This window comes from Dermacentor andersoni, chromosome 2 (genome assembly GCF_023375885.2).
Source record: "Dermacentor andersoni chromosome 2, qqDerAnde1_hic_scaffold, whole genome shotgun sequence".
In the NCBI taxonomy this organism is placed as follows: Eukaryota; Metazoa; Arthropoda; class Arachnida; order Ixodida; family Ixodidae; genus Dermacentor; species Dermacentor andersoni.
In genome coordinates this window covers 254,406,144-254,428,236 of record NC_092815.1, presented here as the reverse complement: position 1 = coordinate 254,428,236, position 22,093 = coordinate 254,406,144, and the positions used below count along the sequence as shown (strand labels likewise).

The 22,093-nt window shown below is 44.7% G+C and overlaps 1 pseudogene; it reads left to right on the top strand.

Moving 5' to 3' along the window:
• The first annotated feature begins 510 nt into the window (after positions 1–510).
• On the top strand, positions 511–2,991 carry LOC140216035 (uncharacterized; annotated as a pseudogene).
• Positions 2,992–22,093: the final 19,102 nt, after the last annotated feature.

The window sequence follows — 22,093 nt, the reverse complement described above, 5'->3', positions numbered from 1 at the left end:
CTGATTTTCTTGAATCATTTTCGTTTTTCACGCCTACACAACATGGTTTCAGGAGGCAGTTTTCCTGTGCAACACAGTTATTATCTTTCAGCAACGAGATTTATTCCATTCTTGATGAAGGTTCAGAGGTCGACGTCATCTTCTTAGATTTTTGCAGGGCTTTCGATAAGGTATCCCATAGTCTACTGTTGTATAAACTTGCTCATCTTCATATCGACCCGAATGCTCTAGCATGGATTCGTTGTTTTTTATCTAATCGCTCGCAGTTTGTCCACGTTAATGGTCTTCAATCATCTTCAATGCCGGTTAAGTCTGGGGTACCACAAGGATCGGTACTCGGACCCTTGTTATTCCTTGTGTACATTAATGATCTGCCTAACAATATAAAATCTTCAATCAAACTCTTTGCAGATGATTGCATACTATACCGTGAAATTAAAAACACTAATGATGTCCACTTATTGCAAGCAGATCTTACCTGCATTACTGACTGGTGTAATAAATGGAAAATGGTTTTAAACACATCAAAATGCAAATCCATGCGCTTTTCACGTCAAGGCGTCTCGTCACCAGCCTCTTATAGCATCAACAATGTTTCGTTAGCCCCGGTTACCTCGTATAAATACCTCGGTGTACATCTGACATCAAATTTATCCTGGAATCAACATATCTCCTACATTACTGGAAACGCGAACCGCATGCTCGGTTACATAAAAAGAAACTTTTCTAATGCGCCCATTTCAGTCAAACTCCTTCTTTATAAAACCCTGGTTCGTTCAAAGCTTGAATACGCCGCGTCGATATGGGACCCTCAAGCTAAGTCACTTATATCTGTGTTGGAAGCTGTTCAGAACCGTGCCGCTCGTTTTATCCTCCACAACTATGACCGCACAGCAAGTGTCACACTAATGAAAAACACTTTGTCACTACCATTACTTTCATTACGCAGGAAAATTTCACGACTCTGTCTATTTTTTAAGATCTACAATCTGAATCCTGTTTTGAAAAACGCTTTGCTCCTTTCACCCGCCTATGTTTCATCGCGCATTGACCATCCACGCAAAGTGGGCGTTCCACTTTGTCACACTACCGCTCGCTTAACTTCTTTCATTCCAACTGCGTCATCGGAGTGGAATCACTTGCCAGCAGATGTGGCACTCGCCGACGATCTCGAGCATTTTAAGAATAAGTTAAGTGTCTACATTTCTTCTTCATGACATGCGTGCCTTTCGTTTTGTGGTCCCTCACGAACTCTGTGTTGCTGATTTCTAGTTTGCGTTGTTAGTTCTTGTTTTCGTTTCTCGTGTTTTTTAGTTTTCCATGGATGTGCACAATTGCTGAGATTTGTAAACATCAGTGCAGTGAGCTATGTAATGCTATGTATGCAATGCTATGCTATAATGCAATGATATGTAATGCTGTGACCCATGAATGTATTTACATTTCTTGTTATTTGTGTTATTGTACGTCTTGTTCCACTCCCCTCAATAATGCCCCCAGGGCCATGAGGGTATCTGAAATAAATAAATAAATAAATAAATAAAGTAATAGCGTCAATGAAAGGCAGCTGACATTAAAAGATGAAATGTTCATGGTTTTGTATCGTTTAAGGACAGGGACATGCTCAAAAGAGGTGGCCAGAAACTTCGGAGTATCGGAAGCCACTGTTAGCCACATCTTTTGCACGTGGGTGAACTTTCTGGATAGGCAACTTACTGCCATAAACAGATTTCCAAAACTAGAGGAAATAAAAGAATATATGCCTGAATCATTCAGGTCATTTCCTGATACCAGAATAGTGCTTGACTGCACCGAGGTTAGAATACAGAAGCCATCTATGCTGTCTGCTCAACAACAGACATTTTCCTCGTACAAACATTTCAATACTTTTAAAGCATTGGTTGGGGTGACACCAGACGGCTATGTATCATTTCTGCCAGACCTTTGGGGAGGGCATGTGAGTGACACGGAGATTGTGGAAACCAGTGGCGTGCTTCAACTTCTGCAGCCAGGCGATGGTGTAATGGCTGACAAGGGGTTCCGTCTGGAAGCTATCATACCCCCAGGTGTGAAAGTCTATGTGCCACCTTTTAGAACTCCACAGTTCACACCAGAGCAGGTTCAAGCTCCCAGAAAGGTTGCTAGTGCTCGCATCCATGTTGAGAGAGTTATACGGCGCATTAAAGAATTTCATATTTTTGATAAACCAATTCCGATTAATGTACTACATCTAGCAAGCAGCTTGTTAAAGTCTGTGCATTCTTGCGCAACTTCCAGCCACCAATAATGGAAGCACGAGAGTAAGCTAAACTCTGCTTCTTATTAGGTAGAATGAAACTGCTGAGCATTTACTTCATTAACCTTAACCCATGAGCACCCAGCCTATTTCTTAACAGCGCCAGAGTTTTATCATATTGCTAAGAAGAGTTGTTCAGATCCGAGGTTTATCTACTCCATTTACAAGTAGCATGAAGCGGAGCCGCAACAGCAAAGATGGCAGACATTAGTGACCATTTTCTCAACTCCCGTTTCTATGACATGGTGCTGTGTGACAGACATGCAGCTGGTACGCCCATGGAGCAGTCTGGCATCTCCAATATTAATGCAGTGAGTGACGACTCTTGTCAGTCAACATGGGGCAAAGCAAAATAAAATATGCAGGTCAAATGCAGATGTTGGAATCTATGTGAGGCGAACCTTAAGCAAAGCAGTTTATCAGTTCTTTACATCGAATGGAGAAGCATGCAATATGGTGAGAACAGGTGTATGAAAAGAAAAGTACGACATGCATCAAGCAACATTTAGGGATTGTGTACCTTTCATCACAGTAGGACATCCCCTTTTTCTGCCTTTGTCGAGTATTGGTGAACAAACACTCCAAATAGCAGTTACCAAATGGCTAAACCAAAGAGTTAGTGAAATACAATTAACCATTTCGTTAACAGATTGGGGTGCTGTAGAGATATTTCTGAAGCAACATTATATGTGCTGCTTTTATGTAGGAATCAATCTTTTTTTGTTACGCAGAATAGAGCTGGACATAAGTGGTCAGTATACTAGCTTTACATGAACCACTTCATTTGTACTTTTATATAACCTTTGTTTTTATATACACATATATGTTTGGCAAGACAGCAGCCACGGTCAAGAGAATTCCTGCCCTGTGTTGATTTCATAGGTCTTATTAAGTCCATTAAGCTTCTTTTTAGCCACGGTCAGAAAAGCCTGGGAGGGTCTGCGAACAAATCCGTATTTTAAACCGTAAGAATACCAGCCAACCTTTGAACTTTCAGACTTATAAGATCTCATTTTTGCGACACTGAGAAGGGGGAAAGGGGATTGTTGCAGTTAATTTTTTTTATACAAAGCTTGCTCTGAGAACACACTCTTCAAGGGGTACATGTGCACGTTACTAACACATTTGCTTTTAGACACAGAACACAAGTGGCAGCAAACTTGCAACAGTGGAGAGCGACAAGGAGAACATAGTTTTCAGATCACGGAGACTTTCTGCAACAGGTCCGCAGCTGCTGGTTTTGCCTGCTTAAGGAATTTGTCAGCGTAAACTTGCTCGAAACGTACGCTCTGGCGTCCTTTCCCTAGCGAAGGCTTCAAATTGAATACTCGAAAACAAATGATGAAGTGTTTTTGTGAACGGGAGTGGTACAATGACTACAACTAAGTGGCTTCTATCCAAAAAGATTTTGGAGGCTCAGGGCACTTTGTTATAAAGGCGTTTGACTATATGCCCCTGTATGTTCATTAAAATGTTTTATTGTATACAATAACTATTTCTGCAACAAGTATGGGTGGGTTTGTGTTTATGCTTTTCAATAAACATTTTTGCTTTCACTTATCACACGGCTTCTAGTTGCTATTTACCATGTATGTGAAAGCCAGTATCTGTCTACTGGGATAAATTTCCCATCATATCTGACTTTCCCTACAGGACCCATATTCCAAAGCTTTATGAAGTTTTTGTAATGAAATATTCATGTAACAGCTGTTGGAACATTCGGCTGCTGTTATAGATTGGTTTTATCAGTTGATGTGGCCGATGTGCAGGTATAGATCCCTATAATCAACGGCTGCAAAATATTTGGCCATAAGAAATAGTCAGAATATTTGTATTTTTTAGTTGGTTCTTCCCAGGATTTAAGAGAATGCAAAACGTAGAATAAAATTGTGAATACACCAATCTAAATGAGCCCTATAGATGTGGAATTTTACGATAAAATTGTAAAAGTTGGTAGATATGACCTTCCTGTATCAGCACTAAAATAATGTTTCGGTGTTCACACTTCCACAATAATTTTAATACTGTATAATGATTCCTTGTTCAATAATTTACCTGCTTGAATGCAGGCAGGGTGTTCTGCTGGCATCACTTTCAAGGGAGTTTACACAATGCACACAGTTCGTGGAAGCACAATTTTATTGGATTTGCACGCACACTTACAAAATTTGTTAAATTTACAGACTCATTTAATTCAGTCATGCGACCAAATTTATAACTACCGTATTTTCACATGGTAGTTATAAAAATATGGTACGCACTGAACAAGCCATGCTCTGCCTGGAGGCACATTTGAACAGTTGCCACTTTGACAGCACGAGTGCATGTACAGTGCTCACGGAATGAAACGCGTCAATTTAGGGCTAAGTAATTCGCATACTTTCGTTTCAACTGGCTGCAGTTCGTGTCACATGGACGTAATTCTGGCGTGTACACTTACATCGGAGTCCTCGTCACCTTTGGTGACCAAATTCCTAGCGATATGACATGGTGCTCTCGCGTACTTTGCACATATTTAGGGTTCTACTAAATGCTCCGTGTCCCATTTCATTCCATGAGCACTGTACACATTGCACTTACACTTGAAATTATTCTCATTGATAATTAAGGGAGCGAAACTTTACTAGAAAATATTTCCCTCACTGGCACTGGTGAGGAACTTCGGTATGCAGAAGGATACGTCTCACAATTTCCAGCTTGTGCGAAAGGGTTAGCATACACTACAAAACCTGATAGAGTGCCGTTGCTTACACAAATTTTTGAGGCAAGAAGAAATCGTATGAGTAAAAATACACATCTAACACTTAACAACATTGCAAAATGAGAGTTGCATGATTGACTTTGCTCTAGTTGGCACAAACTGAAGCTTCAACAAACAATAAAAAGCCTGTTGGCTAAGTTCCAGACACCCTTCAAACATGACTGCTGTAATCTTGGCCATTCTGCGACACAGTACAACTGCAGAAACATACGCATGTATATACAAGCGCGCTCGTGCAGGAGACTATGTGCAACAAATAGGAGACTATATGCAAATAGTGCTCACATAATAAACGATGCCAATTATGCACCAATGCATGCAGCTGTAGTCAAGACTTCAAGCGAAAATTGCGTTGCACTATGATTGAAACAAAAAGCTTTACATGCCAACATAGCTGACAATCATCAGCAATGTGCAGTCCAATAAAACGAGTGTTTCTCACTGCACTTTCTACGAACAGTTGCACCTTTCGTTGGAAACGATAAGGACAGACAGCTGCTTGATATACAGCTTCAATGAACATTACAGAAAAAATGTTGGCGGCACCTCAAAAACAAAAAAGAGGACTAGAAATGACAATGCACACCAATTAAATATAAGAAGTTCAGCGCTCTCCAAGTAGAAGACCACTACACTTGAGCAAATTAAGGAATGCTTAACCTTCTTGACTAGTGCATACGCACCACAGCTAGCACCACTACCACGTGTAGTGTGCGACCAGCGAGATTTCACAAGGCCTAGATGGAAGTTTTATTTGAGAATTTTAAGAATAGACTGCAGCTCGATATGCAACTTCAATGAACATTGCAGGGAAAGATGTTGGCAGCACTTCAGAAACTGGGACTAGAAATGACAATGCAGCATGCACACCAGTTGGTATTTGTACTGAAAGCTTTCAGTTTAAATAGGACATTCAGTGACACTCACTCTGCAAAGCTGGGTAGAGGTACCCACAAAACAGAATTTCTACAGCTCGCAAGAGCTCCTCAAAGTCGTTTTCGTCAAACCTTACAGTAACGATTTCGGCTTCATTTTCATTAATGTAAACAACAAAGTCGCACTCCGGCAGGTTCAAAACGCCCATCACCACATTCATTTGCGTTTCACAGACAAGTTTCGGCTTCTTGTCCTGAAAGTTTCTGAAAGAGTTTTGAAGTCTCAATGGACACTTCACTTCAAGAGCTCTGGTTTTCCCTCTGCAGCATTCACATGTGAATGTTACCACACCATCTGGTGATGCGCCTACAATTGGCATATCCTTAAAGACCTTCAGACCTATATCTGCAACAGAGGCAGCATGACCCCCCTTTTTAAGGTTACATAAATAGAACTGCTTGGCCTCTGCTTCTTTACGTGAGCCATCTTTCATAGCAGCACTTTGATATGCGGTAGAACGCAGAACTAGATTGACCACTTCTCGCAGGTTATGTGGTCGTGGTTCTCTGCTCAAGCTTTGTACACGAGTCAGGCATGCACGGGCTATACTAGCCGTAACCATGCCTTTCCTATACTGTATCCACAGATCTGAATGTGCCTGTAGTCTAGTTACGGATCCAATATCTATAATGTCCTGGTCCGTGCATACTTGTTTAACCCAGGCCAAGAATTCGGGTGCTGAAAGTTCAAGCTTGGCCTTCACGAGGTTCATGAGCGCCGGAATCTTTTGGACAACTGCAAGAAAGTGTAGGATGAAGACAAAACTTGTGTTGAAATATCTGCAGAAAATAGCAAAAACTCGTAGCTTTGCATTAGTCTTTGCTGCTGAGACAATGCACTTTTCGTTGTCATTTCTTATTGGTTCAGGTGAGATGCAGGTCTCGCTTTGCTGCTAATAATTGGTGAGGTGGAGTTACGTCAAACTTCACCACTACGTGCACAAAGTTTTTCATAGAAAAAGTACTCATAAGAGGCAGCAATCTGCAGCATTCTTGGTGAATGCGTTTAGCAAATGTTTAACCTAGTCCAAAGGCTGCAGCACTCAAAGGAATAAAGTACCTTCAGGTTGCAAGCTTGTGGCACCCACCAGCTGTTGAGCAGGTGGCAACTGGACTGGTGCTGCGAGTAAATAAGACAACTCTTACTTCAACTAAGCTAACACAAAAGCACAAAACAAGAAAGCAGTGTGAAATAAATGAGATTCTACTGGGCCAATCGGTGACGGCCAACTACACGCTGCGAATATCATCCCCGAGCTTAATTTAGTGCCTTTACAATCCGTTTCACACACTCCACTGAGTGCACCGAAACTGAAAGGCCGCATCAGTCAACTACACAACAAAACAACCATCTGTGTGCTTTGCTGAACCATTCCTAATTGTTTGATTCAGCTGGTTTGGTTTAGTGGGATTAGCTGCAAACAGTGCCCTTCTGCCTGTCATTTCTTATTGGTTTAGGTGAGATGCAGTTCTCACTTTGCTGCTAATGATTGGTGTAGTGGAGTTACGTCAAACTTGACCACTACTTGTACAAAGTTTTTCAAACAGACAAAGTACACATAACAGGTGGCTATCTGCAGCATTCTTGCAGACTGCTGGCTAGATTTAGCAAATGTTTATCCTAGTCCAAAGGCTGCAGCACTCAAAGGAATAAAGTACCTTCCGGTTGCAAGCTTGTGGCACCCACCAGCTGTTGAGCAGGTGGCGACTGGACTGGTGCTGCGAGTAAATAAGACAACTCTTACTTCAAATAAGCCAACACAAAAGCACAAAACAAGAAAGCAGTGTGAAATAAATGAGATTCTACTGGGCAAATCGGTGACGGCCAACTACGCGCTGCGAATTCCATCCCCGAGCTTAATTTAGTGCCTTTACAATCGGTTTCACACAGTCCACTGAGTGCACCGAAACTGAAAGGCCGCATCAGTCAACTACACAACAAAACAACCATCTGTGTGCTTTGCTGAACCATTGCTAATTGTTTGATTCAGCTGGTTTGGTGTAGCGGGATTAGTTGCAAACAGTGCACTTCTGCCTGTCATTTCTTATTTGGTTTAGGTGAGATGCAGTTCTCGCTTTGCTGCTAATGATTCGTGTGGTGAAGTTCCGTCAAACTTGACCATTCCTTGTACAAAGTTTTCCAATTTGACAAAGTGCTCGTACCAGGTGGCTGTCCACAGCATTCCTGCCGACTGCGTGTTACATTTCTCAAATGTTTATTTAAATCTAAAGCTGCAGCACTCGAAAGAATAAAGTACCTTCAGGGGCCAAGCTTCCTGCGTCTTCTCGAGCAGGCAATTGGTGACTGGACTGGCGCTGCAAATAAATAAGACAACTCTTATGTCAACTGGGCGTGCACAAACGCAAAACAAGAAAACAGGCTGAAATAACAATGATGGAGTGTGGTTGTCAGCAACGTGTCGTAATCTTCGACAGCAAGGAAAGCTTCAAAAAGAAAAGACAATTTAAGGGTACAACACATGTGCTATCCGTCTGCCAGGCTCTCTTGTTCATCCAAGTTTAGCACCTCACTTGGAGTATGTCGTACTAACAAAGCCAAATTTTTTGCTAAAGTTAGTTCCCAACCTCAATTTAGTGCTTTTACAATCTATTTCACACACTACACTCAGTGAAGCAAAAGCTAAAGGCCATGTCAATCGACCAAAAATGAGAACCATCTCCGTGCTTCAGAATATGCGTGCTCTTACTAATCCCTAATTGTTCAATTGAGCTGGTTTTGCACAGAAAGAAATTAACAGTAGATAGTACGCTTCTCGTTCTCATTTCTCATCGGCTGAGGTTGTGTACTTTTTGTACTGTGAACAGTTGAAGTGGATCTTTGTATTGAGCAGTGCAGCCCTAACAAAACATACATACACACAAAGAAAAAACACACAAGGTGTTGCTGTAGGTCTTTTTTTCTGTCTGTGTTTGCCCTGCACTACTCAATACAGTACACATATACTAACTAGATCAAATTTTTACCAAAGTGGTGTGTCGAAGTTGCATCTATCTTTACCTACTAGTGCAATACAACAGTAGTGATATTTCAAGGCTTGTTTGTTGGCTTGCTGTTTCCATGAAACAGTGTTTCTGTGAGCGTTAGTTACTAGATGCATAAAAAATTCAACTCATCTAAACATTCACCTGGTGGTACAGCAGGCTTAGACATATCAATTCTACAAGTTCATGCTAACAAGTGGTGCTACCTTCGTGGTAACAGCTGCATCTGCACAGGTTTCTCGAGTTGTGACGTGTCTCACTGCATGTTGGCGCACATGCACTTTTGTTTGCCAGTTGGTACATCTAGTTCTGTCGTCTCACTGAGAGTATCAGAGTGAACATTGGTTTGACAAACAAAATATTAATTTACCGTAGCTGTGGGATCACTTCTGATTACCACCAATGCCAACATAGGTCTGCTATTGGGCCCACCTATCAATGTTTCTAACTAGTTTCTAGTGTACAACTTCACGAACACAATCACAACTGGTGACGAAAAAAATGTGATAAAGACTGTTCACAATGTTTTTCGTGTTGCTAGTGCACGATTGCACCCTCCGATCAGTAAGCTTTCCAGAACACAAAAATCTTCAATTTGCTTTAGCTTTAGTAGCACAGGTTACCTGACAAACTGTCACTGTTTTATTGCTATTTTGCTCAAGTGTTCAGGGGCAAAAGACCTCCCTCTCCCCTCTCTTCTCAGCGTAGGGCAGCGAACCGGTTCTTCCCCGCTGGTTAACCTCCCTGCCTTTCCCTTTACTCTGTCTCTCTCTCTCTTGCTCAAGTGTTCATAAAAAACGAAAGGCACTTCTCTACTGATACCTTGTTATAGCGAAGCCACAATGCTCGGGGTGACGCATCCTGCAGATTTCTCTGGAATGTGTCTAAATCACACGGGAATGCCTCTGGACAAGGGTCATAGCACCTCTTTCTCTTGCTAGCATTTTCCGTGTTGGGACTTGCCACCTTGAAAGCAATGTCCTTCAAAGGCTTTGAAGGCTCGAGCTTCTTGGCTAGAAATTGAAATTACTGTTATAACTTCGGTTACAATCTGGGTTATATAAAGCGCATGAAGAAAATGATTACCTGCCGGAGGGACAATCCAAGCGCACGGAAGATCCGTGCGCGTAGGCTCGAGGGAAGCTACACTGGCTGCAGTCAGTAAAAGACCAACAACGTGCTGGCATGTTCCACTTAATCTGTAAATAAAGAAAATGACCATTTGAAGTGTGAAAAATTGTCTGTTTGTTACCCATTGCCACATATCATGGGTGTAATGCTTTGATCCCGCGTAAACGCACTTCCCTTTCAAACACTCGACGATTTATGTTACTGACAAAATATTTTAGCAGTTGATGTTAAACAAGAAAGCAATTTTTTGAAACGTGGGCTTACAGTGCAAATGCTCAAAATTAAAGCTAAATGCAGGACAACAGCAGGTAAGAAGAAAACTGTTAACGTGGCAGCGCATGAAATACAAAAACCAAATTTTGGAACATGCATCTCAAATGCCAGCTCAAAGCAGCGCAAATGGAACGCAACTATCGAAAGCCTACTACACGGTGAACAAATGAAATGACGCAATCAAAACGAAGAAAAAGTTTGCGCTGGTAGTGTCTTCAGCACGTCGAAAGACTGGGCTACTGCTGCTGATCACGCTGCAGTAGCCAACGGCTGCATGCACACGTACAGTCGCGGACAGAATAAAATGGACCACGGGATCTCCGAAAACGTTCAATTCCCGAGCAGCCTGTAGCAGTAACAAGTAAAACTGCCCACGACAACGTTGTTAGCATATTCTAGTCAAGGTCCAAAATGCAAATACCAGATTGCGTTGTGAGGTTGCGGAGATATTCAGCTTTTTCTTAGATTTCATGGTCCGTAATATTCTGTCCGCGACCGTACACACCAGACGGGTACGCGTTGAGCGAACATGCGCAACATAGCAAATGCAATGTGAGCGAAAAGCAGGGCAACAGTTCGTGTTCTCGTGTCCCGCACAGTTATTACGTTATTGCGCTGCGTATTTGATAAAAGTTACACACCCGAGTGGACGAACAGCTTGCGATTCTTGTGCAGCTATGTTTAAGCGCAAGACAATAGGTCCAGACGCTGTCTTTGGCAGTTTTTACTATGTTTACGTTCACTGAAGAAGCTGCCGGCACTTTTAAGTATCAGTGCAAGATATATAGCGACGCGCTAATCTTACGTTACACTCAGGTGGCATTCAACGTCTAAAGGTATCGCACGCGAACAGAAAAATTTACTCACCCAGCCGGACAAAGGCAATGCGCCTCGGAGACGGCTCCGTTATCCTTCCGGAGTGCGGCGTGAACCACGTAGTATCCACCCTTCATCGATGGCAGGTAAATCGCACGTAACACTCCTACGGCACTCTGCGGTGACACTTCATTGTACATCATATTGCGAACGTAGCCTTCTTCTTTGAAGTGTCGACCCCTTTCCAACTGGCGATCGCAACGCATGCCCGACGACTGGAGGTAGTCGTTTATGAGCCGCTCCGTTGGCGCAGGACCGCGAATGTGTCTTACCCAGCCATCGGTAAGAGCCAGGTAGCCTCCCGGAACTATGTGGTGGCCTGCGGAGGCCATTGGCAATAAATACGCTCCACTTAAATGTCACACGGCGAACCAACAAGCTCAAACCAACGTTCAAACAGCACGTGGAAAGTTCAAATGGGCCTGACGGACCCCTTCCAAAACGTTTCTGGCGGTGTGCGGCAGGTGGCAGCACAGGAAAATGAAAGAGGCGGATAGCGGCGTTACAGGGCCTGGCGCGGTCGTGGAGGGGGACCTTGACGGCGGGCGACGGTGGCGTAGGTTATCGCTTCTGGCTGGAGCTGCGATGATTGTGGTTGTACCTCGGGAACTCCGAGCGATCGCTCGACTTCTTCTTTGACAATTTCGGTGATTGAGGCCACTTGAGGTTGCGATGAAGGGGAGATTCTTTGAAGCTCCTCTCGTACGACTGCCCGGATGGTGTCGCGCAGGTCGTCGGTGGCCATTGATTGAACTCTGGCGTAGCTTGTTGGCTTGGTGCGTTGGTCGAATTGCCGGTTCCGCAATTCCAGTGTCTTCTCGATGCTCGTCGTCTCACGAACAAACTCGTCGACGGTCTTCTGTGGGCTTCTTACCATTCCGCCGAAAAGTTCCTCCTCTACATCACGCATCAGTAGGCGGACTTTCTTCTCCTCGGACATTTCCGGGTCGGCGTGGCGGAACAGACGGCTCATTTCCTCAGTGAAGATCGCGATCGTCTCATTCGGTAGCTGCGCTCTGGTCTCCAGTAGAGCTTGGGCTCACTCTTTTCGCACGACGCTTGTGAATGCCTGCAGGAAGCCGCTTCGGAAAAGGTGCCTGGTCGTTAAGGTGGCTTCTCTGTTCTCGAACCACGTCCTGGCAGCGTCTTCCAATGCGAAGAAGACATGTCGCAGTTCGTCGTCGCTTGCCCAGCTGTTAAACGTAGCGGCCCTCTCATACGTTTCCAGCCAACTTTCCGGGTCCTCAAATGTGGAACCGCGGAACGTCGGTGGTTCCCTGGGCTGCTGAATGAAGCACGATGGGGGACGCTGGGGCTGCCACTGGGGTTGCCTTGGCCACAATCTTCTTGGTCTTCTCAGTTAGATGTCCGTGCTCCGGGGGCCGCTGTTGAAGATGGCGGCTTGCTCGACGGTCCGGGACTACGTTTGTGTTCTCTTTGCGGTCCGGGCTTGGATCACGACTTGTAGAGGGCGTCCGGTACATGAACAAAATGCACCTCCACCAGATGTCACGTGCTGGTGACGTTGAAGAACACAGTAGCAATACTGTGAAATACAAAAGTAACTTTTATTGGGCGAACCTGTGCCCACAATAAGAGGCTACACTTATAGCACAACGATAGCGGCGAACACGGTCGGCGATCATCGAAAATCTTATCAACGGATTAAGCGCGTCCGCTTTTATACATCAATCGTCGAATGTTCCAGACTAATCGTTGGGACCCGCGTGCCTTCCACAATGTTCTACACCATTCGCGTCAGGCGATAAAATCAGATAACATAAGGTTCGGCAACAACAGACAGCGGATAGAAGCATCGATAACTTTCCAGAAACTTCGGATACATGCAGGTGCGTCCCGGGCTGTGCGATAACATTTGTTAGGCGGCGAAACGTGGTCGTCCGATAAAGATAAGTACACGTGTCAATATAGTAATTGTAGAGTTTGCTTTCATTACATAGTGATTTATTACTTAATTGTACGATGCCGTTTATATCCTGATGTACCATTTCTGTGCCCTTGCGGATTTTTTTTCCTTTTTTTTCTCCTTGTATTGTATAGTTTAATGCTGTTTATTGGATGCTATAAGCTGTTTACATTTATGTATGTAACCCCCCCCACCCCCACATTGTAATGCCTAAACGGCGCTGTGGGTATGAGAGTAAATAAATAAATAAATAAATAGAGATGCCCGGACGTTGGTTCGTCGTGGCATGCACGTAAAATGTCGCGAACAGAAGCGGGGACAGCGAGCACGAAAATGTTTTCCGTAGGGTGAAATTTCTGCTTGTATAGGATGTCGCTGCATAGGCAGAAAGAGGATAAGTGCCGCGCGAACTGCAGCGGGGGCTGTTGGCGGCTTTCCTCAAAGTGTTCAATCAAGGGTTGCAGCTGGGAATCCTGGCGTTGCTATTGAGCTAGGTTTAAAGACGAAAGAGTAGAGAAAAAAAAAACAGTGGTCGTCAGTATCTGGTGGGGTGGGTTCGATGGAGCGGGAGAGACAGTCGGCGTCGGTGTGTTTCTGACAAGCCTTATAGATGATTGTCATGTCAAATTGCAGCAACCGAACGCTCCATCTTGCGAGACGGCGTGAAGAGTCCTTGAGATTTGCCAGTCAGCAGAGAGAGTGGTGGTCGCTCACGACGCGGAATACGCTCGTTGAAATATGGCCGGAACTTCTGGATAGCCAACACGACCGCCAGGCATTCTTTTGTAGTTGCTGAGTACTTTTTGGAGCAGTAGGCAACGTGCAGCTGGCAGAGGTAATAACGCGTTCAACACCAGTTTAAATTGTACAAGTGTCGCTCCGAGACCAACGTTGCTAGCATTAATAGGCGCTTCTGTGTCGGCCTCTGTGTCAATGACCACGGACCAGCGGTGTCTGTAGACGTTGCTGAAGGTCATGGAAAGCGTGGGATTGTGCCAGGCCCCCCGAAAATGTGACGTCGTTCTTGATGAGTCGTTGCAAAGGTTCAGCAACCTAAAAAAATTGGGCACAAAAGGGAGGTAATACGCCCAAAGCCCTAAAAATCGGCGGACATCGTGCTTTGCCTTCGGTATCGGGAACAGAGCAACTGCCATGGCTTTGTCAGGGTCAGGGCGAACACCGATGCTCCTGAATATATGAGCCAGAAATTTAAGTTCCTCGTATCCAAAGTGACATTTTCCAGGCTTCAGAGACAGGCTGGCGGTGTGGGTGGCCTGGAGAACCGCCTCAAGCCAGCCGCTCGATGTGTTTCTCAAACGTGGTGGAAAAAACAACTCGTCTAAGTAGTCTAAACACGAGTGCCACTTGAGGTAAGATAAAACTGTGTCCATCATGAGTGGAAATGTGGTCGGAACTGAACACAATCTCAAAGGGAGGTCCTTCAATTCGTAGAGACCGTCTGGTGTTATAAACTCAATTTTTTCCTGGTCCCGTTCGTCAACTTCAATATGGGAGTACCCACTACGCAGGTCCGTTGACAGGAAGTAACGGGCATGCCGCAGGCACTCCAAAGAGTCGTCAATCCAAGAAAGGGGATAAACGCCTTGTTTCGTGATCTTCTTCAGTTTACGATAATCGACACGGAATTGTAGTTAGCCTTCTTTCTTCTTAACTAGTACAACAGGTGAAGCCCAACGACTTGTCGATGGTTGAATGACATCATCATCTAGTATTTGTTTAACTTGATGACAAATGGCATCCTGTTCTCTCTGCAACACGCGGTAAACGTGTTGGCGAACACGTTGGATGGCTGGTTCACTGATGATTCTGTGTTTCGATAGACGAATATGCTTGACCTTCGACGCGGTGGCGAAGCAGACACTAAGTGATGAGGAGCCTGTCCTTTTCGGGTTGTTGCAGCTGTGGATTAACGTTGATGTGACAGGTAAACTCCCCATCGCTGTGTTCCTGAATCGAGTTCGCCACTGAATTTAGTAACTAGGATTGTGGTTTGCCTGTATTGGAGCTCTACGAGACCTCGTGTGACACCAGTTTCTCGAGCCTTCAAAATGGTGAGGTTACTTCGGCGGTACGTATTCCTAGCTGGTCTTGAGGGCGCTCAACGAGGATGAAGATGCTACTTCGAGGCGGTAACGTTAAACAGTCATCGACCGTGCATAAAGCAGCTTGACGATGATCATTTCCACACTCGAATCCGAAGGAAGATAGAAAAAGTCACGAACAAGTCACGCAGACAAGTCGCCCTTTATTCATGAAGAAAATGAATGCCCAATATAACCAGCGGAGAAAACTTGGGCAGCACAAGGAAAGACACTACAAAGTGGAAGTACAAATTGCAAGTCCGGCGGTGTATCATAGAGTGGGAAACACGAGGTGTCCTCGAGTCATAATGAGATGCGGGCCGTCCCATGCTGTCAGCACCTTGCGTAACCGAGTGGCCACTGAGGCACTCATAACCAAGTGATCAGCTTCTGTATCGACAAGTGCGGTTACTGGATTACAGTCGACGGAAACAGTAATTGCAGCGGAAGTTATTTTGACGGTTTCGAATGAAGACATCAGTGGTACGTTGCGAGTGGGTGGCCTCGGCGGAGGATATTTGACATTTTGCATGACAGCGCCCTCACCACCGCATGTCGCCGTTTTCAGTTTCTCTCGTGCGGGCTTCCGCCGCTGACTGCCATAAAATCAAAAGCTGCTCGAGCGCGGTTTGATGACGCGTGCCGACGAGGTGATGGCCACCGTGACTGTCTTCGCTGCGGGGCAGGAGGAATACGGTTGCTTTCCGAGTACTCCTTGATTTCGTGTGGGCGTCCGCCTTAGCGCGGGCAACGGGCGTCCGTGTGGTATCCCCGCCGACCCATCCGTCGGTACTGGCAGTCGCAGTCAAGTGTCCAAACATACATCCCCACAGTGGTAGCACAACGGACCGTTGTCGGGAGCGCGCGATACCGTGAACCTGCGGGGACCAGGATGAATGGCTGCTTGCAGAGTCGTGCGGTGAATTGGACTTAGGACCCATCGAGGAATCCCATCAGGCGGCTGCGAGAAACGGGCCATCCACGGCGTAGAAACTCGAAGAGCATCTGCGTACGAGAACGTGGGGGGTTCGGTACGGGTTGTTGGCGAGGGAAGAACTATTTATTTATTTAACTACCTGCCTGATTTCCTCCCGAATGACATCCGTAAGAGCCGCGGCACTCGTAGGTGCCGGAACGAATGCATAACACTTCTGGAGTTCTCGAAGAATCTGCCGTATTAGTTCGGTAAGGGATTTCCCGTCATCATTTGCAGGTACAAGCAAGCATGCAGCAGTCGGGGTGGTCTGGCTTTCACACTGCGAGAGCCGCTGCCGAAACGTGCGTTCCATGACTGTTGCCTGACGGACGAACTGCGACACTGTTGTAAAAGGATTGCGCACGAGGCCCGCTAAAAGCTGTTCTTTTACGCCTCGCATTAGGAGACGCACCTTTTTGTCTTCTCGCATTAGTGGGTCGGCCAGACGGAACAGTCGCTTCATGTCTGTGAAGAACATGGCGACGGCTTCGTTTGGCATTTGGAGCCTCAAAGATAGTGCTTGTTCCGCTCTTTCTTCCATTTCGGGGGTGCTGAAAGCGTCGCGAAGCAGTCCGCAAATCTCCTGCCAGCTAGTAAATGAAGCTTCGTGGTGTCCGTACCACATTCTTGCCGCGTCTAAAAGGGAAAAGTAGAGGTTCAACTTACGGCGATCCGGTCGAAATGGTCTAACCAGTCTTCGACGTCCTCAAAGCTGTCCTCACGTGGTATATATACGTAACCCATGGAACGGCTTAGGTGTGTGAGGCACGTTGACAATGCATGGCACAGCAGCATTTGAGATGCGCTCGGTTTGTCTTGTGGTTGTTGACATCTTCCTCGCAGAGCTTACCAGGGGACTCTATTGCGCTGGAAGACCTTGGAGGCGATGGCTCCTTCGATGGATTTCTGCCGTCCCGAGTCCTTTGTCAAGCGAATTTGTCGCTTGATGGCTGTGTGCGCGCGGCTATTTTGTGTCAAAAATAAAGATTCCCCTTGATATACGATGAATGAAACAAATTTGTTTTCTGGACATGACATTGATTGTCTTTCAAGAACCCACACTTGGGTGACAGAGGCGTGACGGTTTGTCGGGAGCTGAAAGCAGTACCTTGAGATTCGACATTTCCCTCGTCCTACCGAGTGCAAACACGAAATCCAAGGCATAGTAGATAAAGAGATGGATTATGTGAGATATTAGGGGCAAGAGTTTTGCTTAATTTTTCAGAACTTCCGTACGCTATGCCCCACTCTACCCTTTGAGAACCGCCGTGTCCGCTAAAATTGCTGGGCGAAAGTTTGTTTTTATGCATCGGCCACACTCATGCCAAGCAAGTTGTAGAAAAAGTGGACGAAGCATACTCAAAAATGTTGCCACTCAGGAACAGATTCACGGCACCTAAGTCGCGTTAACTTAATTTTTATGACTAACGGCATCTTATTTAACAAAAAGACGGCTAACACCGTTATCACACAAGGTTCGATTCTAGGTACGCTGTTATTTTATTATATACTACTGACATGCCCGAATTTCTCGCGACAACAAGGGACTACATCCTATATGCCGAGGACACACCTTCTGTATTTGCTGGTATTTGTCTAAGCAATGTGACAGTGCCCTTAATGTTTATTTCATAGACGTCACCATATGATATGGTTGCTATAAAGTTCACATTATTCATTCCAAAACTAAGTTCGTAGTCATTAATTAAACGTGTATAAATGACACACACATCATGCCCCTTTTTTATGACGCATGCTACTTATCCATTCAACCAGTCCATTCTGCGTGCTAGTTATCCATTCGTTCCTCCGCGTCGAGGTTGATTCTCGGTTAAAATTGAGCTTGCACATCCTAGAAGTATAAATCACAACTTCTTACAGAATTACGGTGTTCCTCACGGATGAGTTGTATTTTCATTTACGTGCTTTCTGTACTCAACACTGCGCGTTCATCCATAGCCACCTAAATTATTGTATAATTTCACGGAGACAAGGCTAGCACTGTCTTATTTCTTCGCTGCAAAGCGTAAAAATCAAGCCATCCGCATTCCTACAAGGAGTAACCGCCGATCTCATGTTACTGATATCTGGCCATAAGCTCAACATAAACTGCATTAACCTAGTGAAACTGAATGTTAACGTAGAAGACTACGCATTTGGGCTGCTTGGTTCATGATTACGAGCACTAAAGAGCGCTAAACAACAGGACGAAGAGAGAGCCACAGACAACAGCGCTGACTAACAACCAAGTGTCTTTATTCTTTCAGTGAGCATACATATACTCCACCGCAATCTCAAAGTACAGAATCAACAGAATTCAGCATGCGCAGGGGCAAAAATTCCGATAATTGCGATAGGAAGGTAATCTCATTTGGAACTATAGAAATGGACGGAAGGCTTACACATGCTTCGCCGCTATTATAAATGTGGAAAGCTTCGAAAAGAAAGTGTGCCCCTTTCGGGTGATTTTTTGGTGAGCCCGGAACCTGGCAACGGCAAGTAGGAGTGTTCCTGCAAAAATTTTTGTGCCTCCTGGACATCGATGACCCCTTCCTCATAAAGACGCCAGGTACTGTCTCCACGTTTCTCCTTAAGGAATGTCTAAAGGCTGTCCGAGCTTCTTCCGTGGACATCAAGGACTTATATTACTCTTTGCCTGAAGAAGATGTATGCATCGAAGTTGGCTATTGCATTGACAAATACGGTGTTCTTAAGTTTCATAATGCATGCGGTATCAATGTGGACAAGTTTTTAGAGCTCTTAAGGCTTTACATGCTTTCCAATTTCGTCACCTTGGAGGATAATCTTTCTATACAAATAAACGTGTGTGCATCGGCTCATGTATTGACCCTGTTCTTAGCGGCATTTTATTGGCCAGTCATGACCGCAATCTTAGAACTAACCTCAGCCAGACGAGCGCTGTAAAAGTGATGCGATACGTTGATGACTTTTTAATTTTTTACAAAACTAACACTCCTGACGTCCAGCCTGCTGTTGCTATAATATTTGACCTGTTCCGATAAGTTTTAGATTCCTTTGAATTGACCACGAAGCATCCGTCAGATAAGCTGCGTTTCTTAGACTTGGAGCTATCGTTCTCAAGCAATCATGTATCTTGGGGTTATGCTCCTCAGTCTCATCAGAGGCTTCTTCCTTTTTCTCCAGTGCACTCAAAGATAGTTAAGCGCGGTATTGCAAGATCTTGCACGAAGGCGGCCCTCATGAGGTCTTGTGACCACCAAGTGAATGCAAGCTTCGAATTGCAAGTAGCCAGGCTGAAGCTCGCAGGTTACCCGTTAGCGCTTTTAACTAGCATCGCTGAGAGCCTCGCAACAAACCTTAAAAGAAAGCAATCGGCAGCTACTCAATCTGAGAATCGCTCACACAAATGGTTGCAGTAATCCTATATGTGCACGAGGTTGTGCACAATCTCAAAAAGGTTGTCAGCAGGGCAGGCGTTAGGTCACTGTTCACTGCCAGAAATAAGTTAGGTAGTCTGTGCCATCAAGTGAATCCGGTGACCGAGAACAACAAAAAAGGTTGTAAGAAGCAGCCCAGCCAGAGGTTTGTTGACTATTGCGACTGCGTGGTTTATAAGATTCTCTTTCATAAAAGCGTTGTTATATCGGTCAAACGGGGCGGTGCGTCAATGACCGCATGCGCGAGCGCTCAAACAAAGTTCAAAAACGAATAAGAGATGCTCAATTATCACTGCATTACAATGAATGCGGCTGCAAGCCGTCTTTTAAAGATGTGATCTATATGTCAAAATTCTGGGACGACCGCGCAGGTCTTATTCCCGAAGCTTTTCACATTCATAATAGCGGAGAAGCATGCGTAAGCTTTCCCTCCATTTCTCTGCTTCTTAAGGAGTTTGCCTTCCTATCGCATTAATTAGAATATTTGCCCCTGCGCATGCTGAATTCTGTTGATTCTGTGCTTTGATATAGCGGTGGAGTATATATGTGTTGACTGAAAGAATAAATACACTTGGTTGTTAATCAGCGCTGTTGTCCCTTTCTTCGTCCTGTTGTTTAGCGCTGTTTTCTGCTCGCAATGTTAACGTATTTGGATAACGACCAAATAAAGATCATATCCTCTTGAAATTTATTTTTACGGAAGAATTTAGCAACTCAAATGTTATACGTTTTTCACTATACAATAACTTTGTTACTTTCGAAGGTCCGTACTATAACTCCGGTATCTAGAGAGATCATTTTGTTTTAGTTAAATTGTGGAACTCCTTTTCTTATACTAAAAAATCTGCAGTTTCTATGACGTCATGTAAACATCAGCTTTAAGAGGTAATTTCTAACCAATACTAAGGTTTCGTCATATGATGATTTGTGGAATAAACCTGAGCTTTGTCGTTTTGGGTTGATTTATTATTTCGTGTGTTTAAGTACTATTACTGAAATGTTGCTTTGAAATATGCAAACTGCTGGTACTTCGGTTGTAATAATTTTTTCTACTGTACTTTGTTTGCGCTTTATCTTCTTTTCTGTAGCATACTGCCGCCAGCATTTTGAAAAACAAAGGACGCCCACCGCATCTTGTGCTCCAAAGGTCTGCCAAACTACAAGCGTCAAGCAAGGCAACGCATTCCACGCTGGTCCGCGCGTACGAGCACACCACGTGCTGGGGAGATCGGTGGCTCGTGTTCGCGATAGTTGAAGAAGCTCGAGGAAACGAACCACGATGCCTGCAAGGGGTGTGGGGACCGCGAGGTTCCCGACCACCTCCTCTTGCCCATTCTCGGCGCAATAACGCTTTATAGCCATCACCACCTACAGATGTCAGGGCCTTCCAGCGGCCACAGCTGTTCTCATTGCGTCCCCAGCTCCTGAGCTGCGAAGCCTGATGGAGTTCGTAGATGCAACGTGGATCGCCACCTTGTGAGCGCCCGCTACAATGCTGCTCCCTTTGTTGAGGATTGCAACCTGTCCTCTTCTGCACATAGTATAGTCTACTACCCCTCGTTCTGTCTCTTTCTCGATACACTTTCACTACGCACTCCCTTTCGCCCTCTATCCTGACGAGGCTTCCCTGTGCTCCCTCCAGGTTTGCAGAATTAAGCACCATTTCCTCCTATAGATCACTATCATTATGATCACCATAATCATTTTGTTTGAGTGTTGAGGCTCTTAACTTGACGGGCACAGGTGCACCAAGAATATATTAGTTTTCTTATGAATGGCTGCGGTAAATGTTGGTTACAATATTATAAAAGGTCCCCTGCAGTGTTCCACTATCGGACGTCTTTTTGCTCGACAAATGTACTCACTTTTATATATGCAATGAAACTGAATAAATATTCAACTCACCATGCACTCACCACGTGTATTAAGCGTTGGTTGATTGGAGGTATTTTATTTCGGTATTCTTTATCGCCAGGCGGCTTTATAGAGTGGAAGGGCAAGAACAGATATGTCTCGTTATTGACTATTTTTTGCGCTTCTCCCCGTAACGAAGCTTTACCAACAAACTCCTAGATCCTGATACAAATTAGTCTGAGGAAACTAGCGCCACAAACGGGCACTTTTCGAGGATTATCAATGAGAGTACGATGGGGAAAATATTTTTTAAGGGTTAACATCTTATCAAAGTAACACATTTAATGGAAAAGGCCCAGTCGAGAACACTTTCCGCGCAGAGCGAAATGTGCTAAGTTAAGCGTTAGTTTCTTGGAGGAAATAGTTGAACAACTACTAAATTAAGTTAAAAAGAAGAATACAGGTGTTACGATTATGGACAGATTCTAAAATGTTTGCTAGTGTTGACTGGCCAGGATCCCAAATTCAGCAGGCATACTG